This window comes from Ictidomys tridecemlineatus, chromosome 2, assembly GCF_052094955.1.
Source record: "Ictidomys tridecemlineatus isolate mIctTri1 chromosome 2, mIctTri1.hap1, whole genome shotgun sequence".
Taxonomy (NCBI): domain Eukaryota; kingdom Metazoa; phylum Chordata; class Mammalia; order Rodentia; family Sciuridae; genus Ictidomys; species Ictidomys tridecemlineatus.
In genome coordinates, this window is record NC_135478.1 from 78,071,343 (window position 1) to 78,086,563 (window position 15,221).

At 36.5% G+C, this 15,221-nt stretch overlaps 1 pseudogene; it reads left to right on the forward strand.

The window, feature by feature from the left end:
- The first annotated feature begins 9,002 nt into the window (after nucleotides 1-9,002).
- LOC144368246 (KH domain-containing RNA-binding protein QKI pseudogene) lies at nucleotides 9,003-9,855 on the forward strand (annotated as a pseudogene).
- Nucleotides 9,856-15,221: the final 5,366 nt, after the last annotated feature.

Sequence of the window (15,221 nt, forward strand, 5' to 3'; positions counted from 1 at the left end):
ATTGAGATAGAAGAAGGTACAGAGATTCAAACCAAGGGAATGAGTAACCTGCTGAATGAAATAATTACAGAAAACTTTGCAGAAATAAAAAAGGAAACAGATATACAAATTGAAGATGCATACAGGACACCGAGCACACAAAATCACAGTAGACCAACGCCAAGACACATTGTTATGAAGATATCCAATATACAGAACAAAGAGAAAATATTAAAAGCTACAAGAGAATGGAGATAGATTACATTCAGTGGTAAACCAATAAGGTTAACAATGGATTTTTCATCACAGACACTGAAAGCAAGAAGGTCAAGGAACAATGTATTTCAAACACTGAAAGACAATGGATGCCAACCAAAAATTCTGTATCCAGCCAAATTAAGCTTCAGGTACGACAACGAAATAAAAATCTTTAATGATAAACAAAAGTTAAAAGAATTTGCAGCCAGAAAACCAGCATTGCAAAGCATTTTGAGCAAAACACTACACGAGGAAGAAATGAAAAACAATAACCAAAACCATCAGAGGGAAGTGCCTCGGTAAAGACAGAGGGAGAGGGGAAAGATAATCATGGAAAAACAAAGTAAATTTTTTTAAAAAAAAGGATAAATAATCAAACATGGATGGAAGTACAAACCATATATCAATAGTAACTCTGAATGTTAATGGCTTAAACTCTCAAATAAAGTGACATAGGATGGTATCATGGATTAAAAAAACAAATCCAACAATATGCTGCCTCCAGGAGACACATCTGATTGGAAAAGACATACACAGGCTGAAGGTGAAAGGATGGGAAAAAATATACCACGCACACGGTCCTCGTAAGCAAGCATGGGTGGCCATCCTCATATCGAATAAAATCGACTTCAAGACTAAGTTAATCAAAAGGGATAAAGAAGGACATTATATACTGTTAAAAGAACCATTCACCAACAAGACATAACAATTATCAATATTTATGCACCAAATAATGGCGCTGCGACATTCATAAACAAATTCTCCTCAAGTTCAAGAATCAAATAGACCACAACACAATAATTACTGGTGACTTCAACACACCTCTCTCACCATTGGACAGATCCTCCAAGCAAAAGTTGAATAAAGAAACTATAGAACTCAATACCACAATCAATAACCTAGACTTAACTTACATATATAGAATATATCAACCATCATCAAATGGATATATTTTTTTCTCAGCAGCACATGGATCCTTCTCAAAGATAGACCATATAGTATGCCATAGGGCAAATCTCAGTAAATATAAAGGGGTGGAGATAATACCATGCATTTTAACTGATCATAATGAAATGAAACTGGAAATCAATGATAAAAGAAGGAAGGAAAAATCCTACATCACATGGAAAATGAACAATGTGTTACTGAAAGATCAATGGGTTACAGAAGACATAAAGGAGGAAATAAAAAAATTCTTAGAGATAAATGAAAATACAGACACAACATATCGGAATCTATGGGACACAATGAAAGCAGTTTTAAGAGAAAAATTCATTGCCTGGTGGTCATTCCTCAAAAAAAGAAAAAAAACAACAAATAAATGAGCTCACACTTCATCTCAAAGCCCTAGAAAAGGAAGAGCAAAACAACAGCAAATGTAGCAGAAGGCAAGAAATAATTACAATCAGAGCGGAAATCAATGAAATTGAAACAAAAGAAACTACTGAAAAAATTAACAAAACTAAAAGTTGGTTCTTCGAAAAAATAAATAAGATCGACAGACCTTTAGCCATGCTAACGAAGAGAAGAAGAGAGAGAACTCAAATTACTAACCTATGGGATGAAAAAGGCAATATCACAACAGATACTATAGAAATACAGAATACAATTAGAAATTATTTTGAAAACCTGTATTCCAATTAAATAGAAGATAGTGAAGACATCGATAAGTTTCTTAAGTCATATGATTTGCCCAGACTGAGTCAGGAGGATACACACAATTTGAACAGACCAATATCAATGGATGAAATTGAAGAAGCCATCAAAAGACTACCAACCAAAAAAAGCCCAGGACCGGATGGGTATACAGTGGAGTTTTACAAAACCTTTAAAGAAGAATTAATACCAATACTTTTCAAGTTATTTCAGGAAATAGATAAAGAGGGAGCTCTGCCAAATTAATTCTATTAGGCCAACATCACCCTGATTCCGAAACCAGACAATGATACCTCAAATAAAGAAAACTACAGACCAATATCTCTAATGAACCTAGATGCAAAAATCCTCAATAAAATTCTGGCGAATCGAATGCAAAAACACATCAAAAAAATTGTGCACCATGATCAAGTAGGATTCATCCCTGGGATGCAAGGATGATTCAATATACAGAAATCAATAAATGTTATTCACCACATCAATAGACTTAAAGATAAGAACCATATGATCATCTAAATAGATGCAGAGAAAGCATTCGACAAAGTACAGCATCCCTTTATGTTCAAAACACTTGAAAAACTAGGGATAACAGAATCTTACCTTGACATTGTAAAAGCTATCTATCCTAAGCCTCAGGCTAGCATCATTCTGAATGAACAAAAGTTGAAGGCATTCCCTCTAAAATCTGGAACAAGACAGGGATGCCCTCTATCACCACTTCTATTCAATATAGTTCTCGAAACACTGGCCAGAGCAATTAGACAGACAAAAGAAACTAAAGGCATAAAAATTATCACTATTTGTAGATGACATGATTTTATACTTAGAAGACCCAAAAGGGTCTACAGAGAAACTACTAGAACTAATAAATGAATTCAGCAAAGTGGCAGGATATAAAATCAACACGCATAAATCAAAGGCATTTCTGTATATCAGCGACAAAACTTCTGAAATGGAAATGAGGAAAAACACTCCATTCAAAATATCCTCCAAAAAAAAAATACTTGGGAATCAACCTAACAAAAGAGGTGAAAGAGTTATACAATGAAAACTACAGAACCCTAAAGAGAGAAGTAGAAGAAGATCTTAGAAGATGGAAAAATATACCCTGTTCATGGATAGGCAGAACTAACATTATCAAAATGGCGATATTACCAAAAGTTCTCTATAGGTTTAATGCAATGATAATCAAAATCCCAATTGCATTTCTTGTAGAAATAGATAAAGCAATCATGAAATTCATATGGGAAAATAAAAGACCCAGAATAGCAAAAGCAACTCTAAGCAGGAAGTGTGAATCAGGCGGTATAGCGATACCAGATTTCAAACTATATTACAGAGCAATAGTGACAAAAACAGCATGGTACTGCTACCAAAACAGGCAGGTGGACCAATGGTATAGAATAGAGGACACAGAGACTAATCCACAAAGTTACAACTATCTTATATTTGATAAAGGGGCTAAAAGCATGCAATGGAGGAAGGATAGCATCTTCAACAAATGGTGTTGGGAAAACTGAAAATCCATATGCAACAAAATGAAACTGAATCCCTTCCTCTTGCCATACACAAAAGTTAACTCTAAATGGATCAAGGAGCTTGATATCAAATCAGAGACTCTGCATCTGATAGAAGAAAAAGTTGGCTCCGATCTACATATTATGGGGTTGGGCTCCAAATTCCTTAATAGGACACCCATAGCACAAGAGTTAATAACAAGAATCAACAAATGGGACTTACTTAAACTAAAAAGTTTTTTCTCAGCAAAAGAAACAATAAGAGAGGTAAATAGGGAGCCTACATCCTGGGAACAAATCTTTACTTCTCACACTTCAGATAGAGCCCTAATATCCAGAGTATACAAAGAACTCAAAAAATTAAACAATAAGATAACAAATAACCCAATCAACAAATGGGCCAAGGACCTGAACAGACACTTCTCAGAGGAGGATATACAATCAATCAACAAGTACATGAAAAAATGCTCACCATCTCTAGCAGTCAGAGAAATGCAAATCAAAACCACCCTAAGATACCATCTCACTCCAGTAAGATTGGCAGCCATTCTGAAGTCAAACAACAACAAGTGCTGGTGAGGATGTGGGGAAAAGGGTACTCTTGTACATTGCTGGTGGGACTGCAAATTAGTGTGGCCAATTTGGAAAGCAGTTTGGAGATTCCTGGGAAAGCTGGGAATGGAACCACCATTTGACACTGCTATTTCCCTTCTCGGACTATTCCCTGAAGACCTTAAAAGAGCATGCTACAGGGATGCTGCCATATCGATGTTCACAGCAGCAGAATTCACAAAAGCTAGACTGTGGAACCAACCCAGATGCCCTTCAATAGATGAATGGATAAAAAAAATGTGGCATCTAAACACAATGGAGTACTATGCAGCAATAAAAAATGACAAAATCATAGAATTTGCAGGGAAATGGATGGCACTAGAGCATATTATGCTTAGTGAAGCTAGTCAATCCCTAAAAAACAAATACCAAATGTCTTTTTTGATATAATGAGAGCAACTATGAACAGAGCAGGGAGGAAGAGCAGGAAGAAAAGACTAACATTAAACAGAGACATGAGATGGGAGGGAAAGGGAGAGAAAAGGGAAATTGCATGGAAATTAAGGGAGACCCTCATTGCTATACAAAATTTTATATAAGAGGTTGTGAGGGGAATGGGAAAATAAACAAGGAGAGTAATGAATTACAGTAGATGGGGTAGAGAGAGAAGATGGGAGGGGAGGGGAGGGGGGATAGTAGGGGATAGGAAAGGTAGCAGAATACAACAATTACTAATTGGGCATTATGTAAAACTGTGGATGTGTAACCGATATGATTCTGCAATCTGCATTTGGGGTAAAATTGGGAGTTCATAACCCACTTCAATCTAATGTATGAAATATGATATGTCAAGAACTTTGTAATGTTGTGAACAACCAATAAAAAAATAAATAAATAAATAAAAGAAAAAAAAGGCACCATATCTCACCTGGGATAACCAGAAACTCATTCCTATATCCATATGATATCCAGGCCACATCCACTAAGATAAAATTATCCAACAAACCACGCAAACCAAAAATGCTCATCTTTTCCCAATAAGATAATAAAATATACTTTTTGACCTCAAGTATGTTCATTTCCCTTTATTTTGATATCCTGTAAGTTAAATATTGAAATATAAAGTTAACTATTTTTTTTTTTGGTACCAGGGATTTAACTCAGGATCACTAGAGCATTGAGCTCGTCCCCAGCATTGCCTTATATTTTATTTAAAAATGAGGTCTCACTGAATAGCTTAGTGCCTTGCTTTTGTTCATGCTGGCTTTGATCTCATGATTCTCTTGCCTCAGTCTCCTGAGCAGCTGGAATTTCAGGCATGTGTCACCATGCTCAGCTAAAGTTACCTATTTTTAACACACCTATGTTAGATGATACTAGGATCAGACAGAGGAAGGAAATCATATTCAATTACATTCACATTAAAATAAATATTTTCTCATACAATTCTAATTCCTGTGTTTATCATTGATACTTTCTTCACTCCCCATTTCTAAGTCCCTTGACCACCAAAAAGTGCTTTGGCTAGTGTTGATCTCTAGCTAGTAGTGCCAGGTGGAATGGCCCAAATCATCACTGCAGACAACATAGGTGCACCAATAGCCCTGCTGAAGTGCATTGTGTTGGTTTTCTGACCTTAACTGCAGTCTAATGAAGGAATAGAGAACATGCTTCTTTCCATGCATTGCCTCCTTATTTTGAGTCAGCAGTGGCAACCTAATTCCCCTGATTGTCAAACCAATCATGTCCCAATAGCCCCAACTTGGTCTAATGATTCCTTGTCATGAGTAGCAAAAGGGAGGCTTGGACTCAGGTTAGAGCAGTCATTCTTGTGTCATGTGTGGAGCTAAGTCCTCTGCACCAGACCAATATAGGGTTGAATTACTGAACTGGGAAGCAAACATTGTGCTAGTGGGTCACTAGTGTGTGGAGTCACTCCCAGTCCCAGGCCCTCATTCCAGCTCCAGGAATCCTGCCTATACCACAAACATCATCATGTATTGAATATGGGTGAAACCAGTCACCAAAATTCATCTTTGACTCCTCAAAATCCAGTCAACCTTTTTGTCAGACCTGGTGTTTTAGGATGTTGGGGAAATGTAAGAGTAGTAATGGCAGGAATATGGCTTGATTGCTTCCCATTTATTGACTGTGACATTAGCATTGTGCTCAGAAGCCCCATGTTGAATACCACGATGGTGGTTAAGGTGTTCACTAAGTCCATGGATTACAGTTTTGGCAGAAGCACTGCAGGCAAGGAAAACAAGCTCCCTCAAGGGTAAATGCATGTTTCACTGAGAACTAATGTCAATCTGCCATGATGAAAGGTCTAGTGTCATCAATCTGCTCTGAGGTACCTGGCTGCTTCCCATAGGAAATAACCTCATATTAGAACTCAGGGTTGGATTTGGCTGTTGCCACCTGGCTGTAGGCAGGTCACCTCTGTGAGTGGAAATCTGTTTTCATGACCACATGAATAATCTCTCTTCATGAAAGCATGGGCATTGTGTTCATGACTTGAATGGGAAAACATATTTGTGTCTAGGTATAGAAGCCATCTGAGATACACCAATTGAATTAAGATCCACCTCATCATCAGGATTATTTTCTTCTCAAGTCACTCTTTGTTGAATATGACCTGGCACCAAAATACCTTCATGCTTTTTTTGACATTGCAAACACAGAGTTTATTTTTTTTACTCTAAAAGCTTGATGATCAAAAAAGTCACTTAAAATCAACATTGCATTTCTATGAACACAAACATAACAATGGCAGGAGCTTGTAACAGTGAACAGTGAAAAGACTGCTTTTTTATACCCCCAAATTAGATTATTTATATAACTTCTATTTTTATATATGAATATACAACTAGTGTAACTCTGCATCATGTATAATGACAAGAATGATCAATTATATTCCATTTATATATATATCCCAAACAACTCTACTGTCATGTATATCTAAAAATAAGAAATAAAAACTTAAGCAATTATACTATGTAGATTTAGAAATGTTGTGTTATTATATTACTTAAATTATGGACTTTCATAAGACAGTTGGTCAAACTGTAGTTTTGAAACAAACATCATTTTCCTACAAAGTTGAATTGATTCTAAAAATCATGAATCATATTTATATTATGTGCTTGAAATATCAAAGGGTAAATGTTATTTCTGTTAACAACTCAGAGGTTAGAAAATTACCAATCATGCTTTGGTTATTTGGTTAAGTAAATCTACCTTAACAAATGTAAATGAGAAAATAGAAAACAAGTCAGATATTTCTGAGAAAATTTCACTGTCCAAATTAACATGTAACATATTTCAAAGAAACGACATGAGAAAAAGAATGTAAATTATATCATAAATAATGTTCATTCAATCTTTGTGGAAATGATATTTCTTTGATATAGTGGGTTATATAGCATTATTAAAATAATTATGCATGCCTTTTTAATTTTAATGTGGTTAGGAGACGTTGCATAATCAGATTTCACTGTATTATTATTAGACATTGTGGAACTAGAGCCCTCAGGTAGCAGTAGTGTCACACTCACCTTGTACCCAAAGCCTCATCTCCACCCATGGGACATACATGAGACTCCTGGGAGAGTTTCTGGTACTGGAAACTTGGAGATATGGGGCCTTTACCATGTGCCCATGCAGAGTACTGGGAGCAAGCCCTGCTCTTGCTACTTCCCAGATGCAAATTATCCACTATGCTGAGCCTCCTTGACCTCCTGACTGGCAAATCACACAGTTATGGACTCATGTTCAAGTGATGACTGGTGTTGTTTTGAACCTACCAGGCTTTGCACCATGAGCTGTAATTCAAAAGGTGTGTAATTCTCTATATCAGGTGACATGACTGTTCCAAAACTCCCATACATTAGGATTGTTCTGTGGGGCTTTCCCTAAACAGCAGATTTTGTCTCGTATCACCAATTCCTCTATTAGCATACATCTAGAGCATAAGATTGTCCATACAGCTGGGCCACCAGAACCATTGTGGCATATGTCACTGTATCTCCTTATAGTGTAATATATACACATTCCTCAACTTTCACTGTAGTTCATAGACAAGCCTCCATGGGGCTCAGCTCTGGACCCAGAGCAGGGGCCAGTGCAGAGAGGCACACTGAGTCCTCAGCAGACAGTGCCCAGGGGTTGCCCCTGAACATTCCTCCTGTCTGGTGCTGGTGTCATGGCATTGGGTGAAGTGATCTGTGGAGTCTGGAATATGGTCAGGGGAAGTGGTAATCCCAGATAACCTGATGCAGTTGGTGAAGGACAAGAAGCTCTTGGGCAGCCTGTCCAAATTCTGCAGGATCTTCAGCCACTTCTAGCAGTTGACAGAGGAAGAAACTAGCAGAGTACCTAAAGACATGTACACATATTAAATGGCAGTACAAAAAAGAAAAAGAGTGCAAAATTGCCTGATTATGTGGGAACTATTGTTCAGTTATGACAGAAACTGAATGTGTCTGTAAAAGAATATTCAGATTTTTGCCACTAAAAAAATGGTGTGACCATTTTGGAAAGCAGATTGGAGATTCCTTAGAAAAATTTGAGGGAACCTCCATTTGACCCAGCTTTCCCACTCCTAGGTGTATATGCAAAAGACTTAAAATCAGCACACCATAGTAATGCAGTGACATCAGTGATCATAGCAGCTGAATTCACAGTAGGTAATTCATGGAAACAACCTAGATGCCCTTCAACAGTTGAATGTATAAACAAACTTGTACATATGCAGAGTGGAATATTACTGAGCCTTAAAGAAGAATGAAATTATAGCATTGGCAGGTAAATGGACAGAGTTGGAGACTATCATGGAACAAAATAAGTTCCAAATATATTCTCTGATAAGTGGATCAGGTCCATAATATCTGGGGGAGACTCAAGGAAAGAAGGAGAAATTTTGGATTGAGCAGAGGAGAGCAGGTTGAGGGGAGGGTGTGTGGGGGTGAGGTGGTGGAATGAGAAAGGCATTAGTACCCTTTGTATGGTATTATTTAACAAATGGAGTGACTCTGCATCATGTACAACCAGAGAAATGAAAAGATGTGCTCTATTTGTGTAAAAAAATTCAAAAAATTTAAATATCTAGATTTTAATTTTCTTGGTAGGAACTTTGGCCCCAGAGGATTTACAGCTAAATAGCTTGAGACAGAAAAATGGATGTAAAACAATGGCATGAGGCAAAGGGTCAGTAAAAGGTAAATCAAAGGAGGAGGAAATAGAACAAACTGAATCGGGGACATATACATGAAGATTCAGATGTACTAATCAATGTAGAAGATGCTCAGAATAGAGCAAAGTAAAACCAAAGACAGCAGTTATGAGGTTCTGATTCTGAATGACACCTACAGAGATGCCAACGTTAAATCACCAGCCCTTGCATTTTCTCTTGTGGCAACAGCCCAGGCTGCTCCTAGGATCATACCTGGGGCTGCACATTTTCTCTCACCAGTGACCCTGAGTAATCATCTCCAGCTAACCCTACCATAATTCCTTTGATCAGACAAATACAGACCTCTGTCATGCCAAAAGGAACTCCTCACACTACTGCTGTGATTGTCACTCCAGGGCCAGAGGCTGGGTTGATCTACACACCCTACAAATACCTTACACGTTGGCACCAGCCACTTCAGTCCTTGAGTTCCCTTTTGAACTGAATGTTGAGTGAGGTGCAGTGTCTACTAAAGTTTGAAGGCACAATGTGTGTCTCCATCCTTTCCAAAGGGTTGTGACCGAAGATGGAGTTCATAGGCAACTAACCTATGAACTTCTATCTCTGAACTCTTTGCCCAATAATGACTTGACCATCCTGCCTGCTGATCACTTAAGTGATCATTGCCTTTGCTTGCCTGTGGTCAGTGCAGCAAGATGAGGGACTACTTTGTTCATTTGTCTTACCATCTAGGCAAACAAAATACAAATAAAACATTGTCTTCCAGCTCAGCTTTTTGTCCACCAACTTCATCCCTGTGTGGATGAAAGTGGTTCTAGAAGCTGTACTGAATAATCGTAAAGTATTAGGGACCAAATCATTCCAAGCACTGATCATCTTTCAATGTCTACCCCAAGAGACTGGTAAGAAGGCTTCCATGGGAGACATATGGCCCTTGACTACACAGTGACAGAGGGAGTTACAGTGAAAGACTTCTAGGAAACTTTTCTTCTCATAGAAAAGTCATACTCTCTCTGATGAACTGTGTGCTGATGCAACATTCATGAACTCCGTCAGGCAAGTCATTGGTGAAGTGATTTGAAAAGTATTACAATTTCATGTACTGTTCAGTCACTATAGTGCCCTCCAAGGGCAGAAGGCATTTTTAAAAATACATTTCCTCTCATATCTGAAGTATACATGAGAGAAAAACTTAAGAAGATGTTTTAAAAGTAATGCAAAGAAGAAAAGTCCAAAAAACGATTTTTAAATTTCAGAGTTATTTAAGAGCTGAAATTTAAGAGTTATTGGGATAGAAGAAGGCATAGAGTACCAAATCACAGGAATGTACAATCTATTCAATGAAATAATACCAGAATCTTTCCAAACATGAAGAATAAATTGGAAATCCAAATTCAAGAAGCCTACAGGATGCCAAATGTACAAAATCACAACAGATCCACATCAAGGCACAATACAATGAAAATGCCCAACATACAGAATAAGGAGAGAATTTTAAAAGCCACGAGAAAAAGGAATAAGATTACATATAGGGGGAAAACAATTGGGATAATGGCAGATTTTTCAACCCAGACCCTGAAAGCCAGAAGATCCTGGAACAACATATATCAAGCTCTGTAAGATAATTGGTGCCAATCAAGAATTTTGTATCCAGCAAAATTAAGCTTTAGATTTGAAAATGAAATAAAAACCTTCCAAGATAATCAAAAGTTAAAAGTATATATAACTAGACAACTGGTGCTACAAAAACATCTTTGGCAAAATATTTCATGAACAGGAAATGAAAAACAGCAATGAAAATCAACAGAGGGAGGTATGCAGTAAAGGTAAAAACTAATCAAAGAGGAAAACCAAGTCAACTTAAATAACAAAAATAAATATAGCTGGAAATACAAACCATGTCTCAATAGTAACCCCCTAAATGTTAATGGCTTATACTCACCAATAAAAAAAAGACATGGGCTTGTAGATTGGACAAAATAAAAGACCCAACAATATGCTGCCTCTGGGTAACTCATCTGATATGAAAAGACATATACAAACTGAAGGTAAAAGTTTTGAAAAAATCATACCACTCACATGGACTGTGTAAGCAAGCAGGGGTTTTTATATTCATATCAAATAAACTAGAACTTCAAGTCAAATTTAATCAAAAGGGATAAAGATGGACATTACACACTGCTCAAGGAACCCTACACCAATAAACCATAACAATCATAAATATATATGCCCCAAACATTGATGCAGCTATGATCATCAAACAAACTCTTTTCAAGTTCAAGAGCCAAATTGACTACAACACAATAATCTTGGTTGACTTTAACAGACCTCTCTCATCACTGGATAGATCTTTCAAACATAAGTTGAATAAAGAAACTATAGAACTCAATAACACAATCAATAACTTAGACTTAACTGACATATATAGAATATTTCAACCTGCACCAAGTGCATACACTTTCTTCTCAGCAGCCCATGGATCCTTCTCTAAAATAGACCATATAATGTGCCACAAAGCAACTCTTAGCAAATGCAAAAAGTTAGAGATACTACCATGCATTTTATTGGATCATAATGGAATGAAATTGGAAATCAACAACAAAATAAAAAACAAAATTTTCTCAATCACTTGGAGCCTAAACAATATGCTACTTAATGAACAATGGGTTCCAGAAGACATCAAGGAGGAGATTAAAAAATTCTTAGAAGTAACTGAGAACATAGACACAACATATCAAAATCTCTGGGACACTATGAAAGCAGTACTAAAAGGAAAATTCATTGCATGAAGTTTATTTCTTAAAAAAAATGTCAAAAAATAAATGACTTCACACTACATCTCAAAGCCTTAGGAAAAGAAGAATAAATCAGTAGCAAAAGCAGAAGAAGACAAGAAATAATTAAAATTAGAGCTGGAATCAATGAAATCAAAACAAAAGGAACAATTGAAAAAATTGTCAAAACAAAAGTTGGTTCTTTGAAAAAATAAATAAAATTGATAGGCCCATAGCCACGCTAATGAAGAGAAGAGAGAGCTCAAATTACCAGCATACATGATGAAAAAGGTAATATCACAACTGACACTACAGAAATACAGAGGATAATTAGAAATTATTTTAAAATCTTAAACTCCAATAAAATTGAAGGCATTGAAGGAATTAACAGATTTCTTAAGTCATATGATCTGCCAGATTGAGTCAGGAAAATATAAACAATTTAAACAGACCAATATCAAGTGAGGAAATAGAAGATGCCATCAGAATCTTACCAACCACGAAAAGCTCAGGACCGGATGTTTACACAAGCGAGTTCTACAAGTCCTTTAAAGAAGAACTAATACCAACACTCTTCAATTTATTTCAGGATATAGTAGAATAGGCAGCCATTCCAAACTCATTCTATGACGCCAATATCACCCTGATCTCCAAACAAGGCAAAGACAAATCAAAAAAGAAAACTTTAGACCAATATGTCTAATGAACATAGATGCAAATTTCTCAATAAAATTCTGGCAAATCGAATACAAAAACATATCAAAAAGTTTGTGCACCATGATCAAATGGGATTTATTCCAGGGATGCAAGTTTGGTTCAACATACGGAAATCAAAAAATATAACTCACCACATCAATAGGCTTAAAGGTAAAAATCATATGGTCACCACAATAGACACAGAAAAAGCATTTGACAAAATACAATATCCAGTTAAGTTCAAAACACTAGAAAAACTAGGGATAACAGGAACATGTCTCAGCGTTTTAAAGGCTATCTATGCTAATCCTCAGGCCAACATCATTCTAAACAGACAAAAATTGAACGCATTTCCTCTAAAATCTGGAACAAGACAGGAATGCCCTCTCTCACCACTTCTATTCAACATAGTTCTTGAAACATTGTCCAGAGCAATTAGACTGATGAAAGAAATTAAAGGGATACACATAGGAAAAGAAGAACTTAAATTAGCACTATTTGCTGACAATATGATTCTATACGTAGAAAACCCCAAAAACTCCACCAGAAAATTTCTAGAACTAGTAATTGAATTCATCAAAGTAGCAGTATATAAAATCAAAACCCATAAATCAAAGGCATTTCTGTATATCAGTGAGAATCCTCTGAGAAGGAAATGAGGAAAACTACCCCATTCACAATAACCTAAAAAAATAAGATAATTGGAAATCAACTTAACAAAAGAGATGAAAGATCTGTATAATAAAAACTACAGAAGCCTAAAGAGAGAAATCAAAGAAGACCTTAGAAAATGGAAAGATCTACCTTGTTCTTGGTTAGGCAGAATTTATATTATCAAAATGACTATACTACCAAAAGCACTATACAGGTTTAATGCATTTCTCATCAAAATTCCAATGACATTCCTCATAGAAATATAAAAAGCAATCATGAAATTCATAGGGAAAAATAAGAGACTCAGAATAGGTAAAGCAATCCTTAGCAGGATAAGTGAAGCAGGTGGCATCACTATACCAGACCTTAAAACTACACTGCAGAGTAATAGTATCAAAAACAGCATGCTATTCACACCAAATCAGTCTTGTAGACCAGTGATAGAGAATAGAGGACACAGGGAATAACCCCCCAAATTACAATTATCTTATATTTAAAAAGGTGCCAAAAAACATGCTCTGGAGAAAATAGAGCATCTTCAAAAAATGGTACTAGGAAATCTGGAAACCCATATGCAACAATATGAAAATAAACCCTTATCTTTTACCTACACAAGACTAAACTCAAAATGGATCAAGAACCTAGGAGTGAAACCTGAAACTCTGTGCCTAATAGAAAAAAAAGTAGGCCCTAATCTTCATCATGTGGGATTAGGCCCCAACTTCCATAATAAGACTTCTATAGCACAAAAATTAAAAGCAAGAATCGATATATAGGGTAGAATCAAACTAAAAAGTTTCTTGTCAGCAAAAGAATCAATTTGTGAGGTGAGCAGAGAACCTACTTCCTGGGAGCAAATTTTTACCCCTCACACATCAGGTGGAGCACTAATCTCTAGGATATATACAGAACTCAAGAAGCTAAGGACCAAAACAAAACAAAAACAAACTCAAATAACCCAATCAACACATGGGCCAAGGACTTGAAAAAACACTTCTCAGAAGAGGAAATAAAATCAATCAACAAATATATTTGAAAAATGCTTATCATCTATAGCAATTAGAGAAATGCAAATCAAAAGTACTCTAAATTTGGGCTGGGGATGTGTCTCAAGCGGTAGCTCGCTCGTCTGGCATGCATGCGGCCTGGGTTTGATCCTCAGCACCACATACAAACAAAGATGTTATGTCCACTGGAAAAAAAATATTAAAATTTTCTTTCTCTCTCTCTCTCAAAAAAAAAACTACTCTAAGTTATTATCTCACTCCAGTCAGAATGGAAGCTATTATGAAGACAAACAATAACAATGTTGGTGAGGATGTGGAGAAAAATCTACACTCATACATTCCTGGTTGGACTGCGAATTGGTGCAGCCAATGTGGAAAGCAGTATGGAGATTCTTTGGAAATCTGGGAATGGAACCAGCATTTGACTCAGGTACCCTTCTCCTTGGACTATTCCCAAAGGAATTAAAAACAGCATACAACAGGGACACAGCCACATCAATGTTTATAGCAGCACAATTCACAATAGCTAAACAGTGGAGCCGACCTAGATGCCCTTCAGTGGATGAATGGATTAAACAATGTGGCACATATACACAATAGAATTTTATTCAGCAATGAGAGAGAATAAAATCATGGCATTTGCAGGTAAATGAATGCCGTTGGAGAAGATAATGCTAAGTGAAATTAGCCAATCCACAAATAAATAAATAAATGCCAAATGTTTTCTCTGATATAAGGAGGCTGACTCATAGTGGGGTAGGGAGGGGGAGCATGAGAGGATTAGATGAATTCTAGATAGGAAAGAGGAGTGGGAGGTAAAGGGAGGAGCAGGGGATTACAAAGGATGGTGGAATGTAATGGGCATCATTATTCAAAGTACATGTATAAAGATTTGAATTGGGGGTCAACATACTTTATATGCAACCTGAGATAT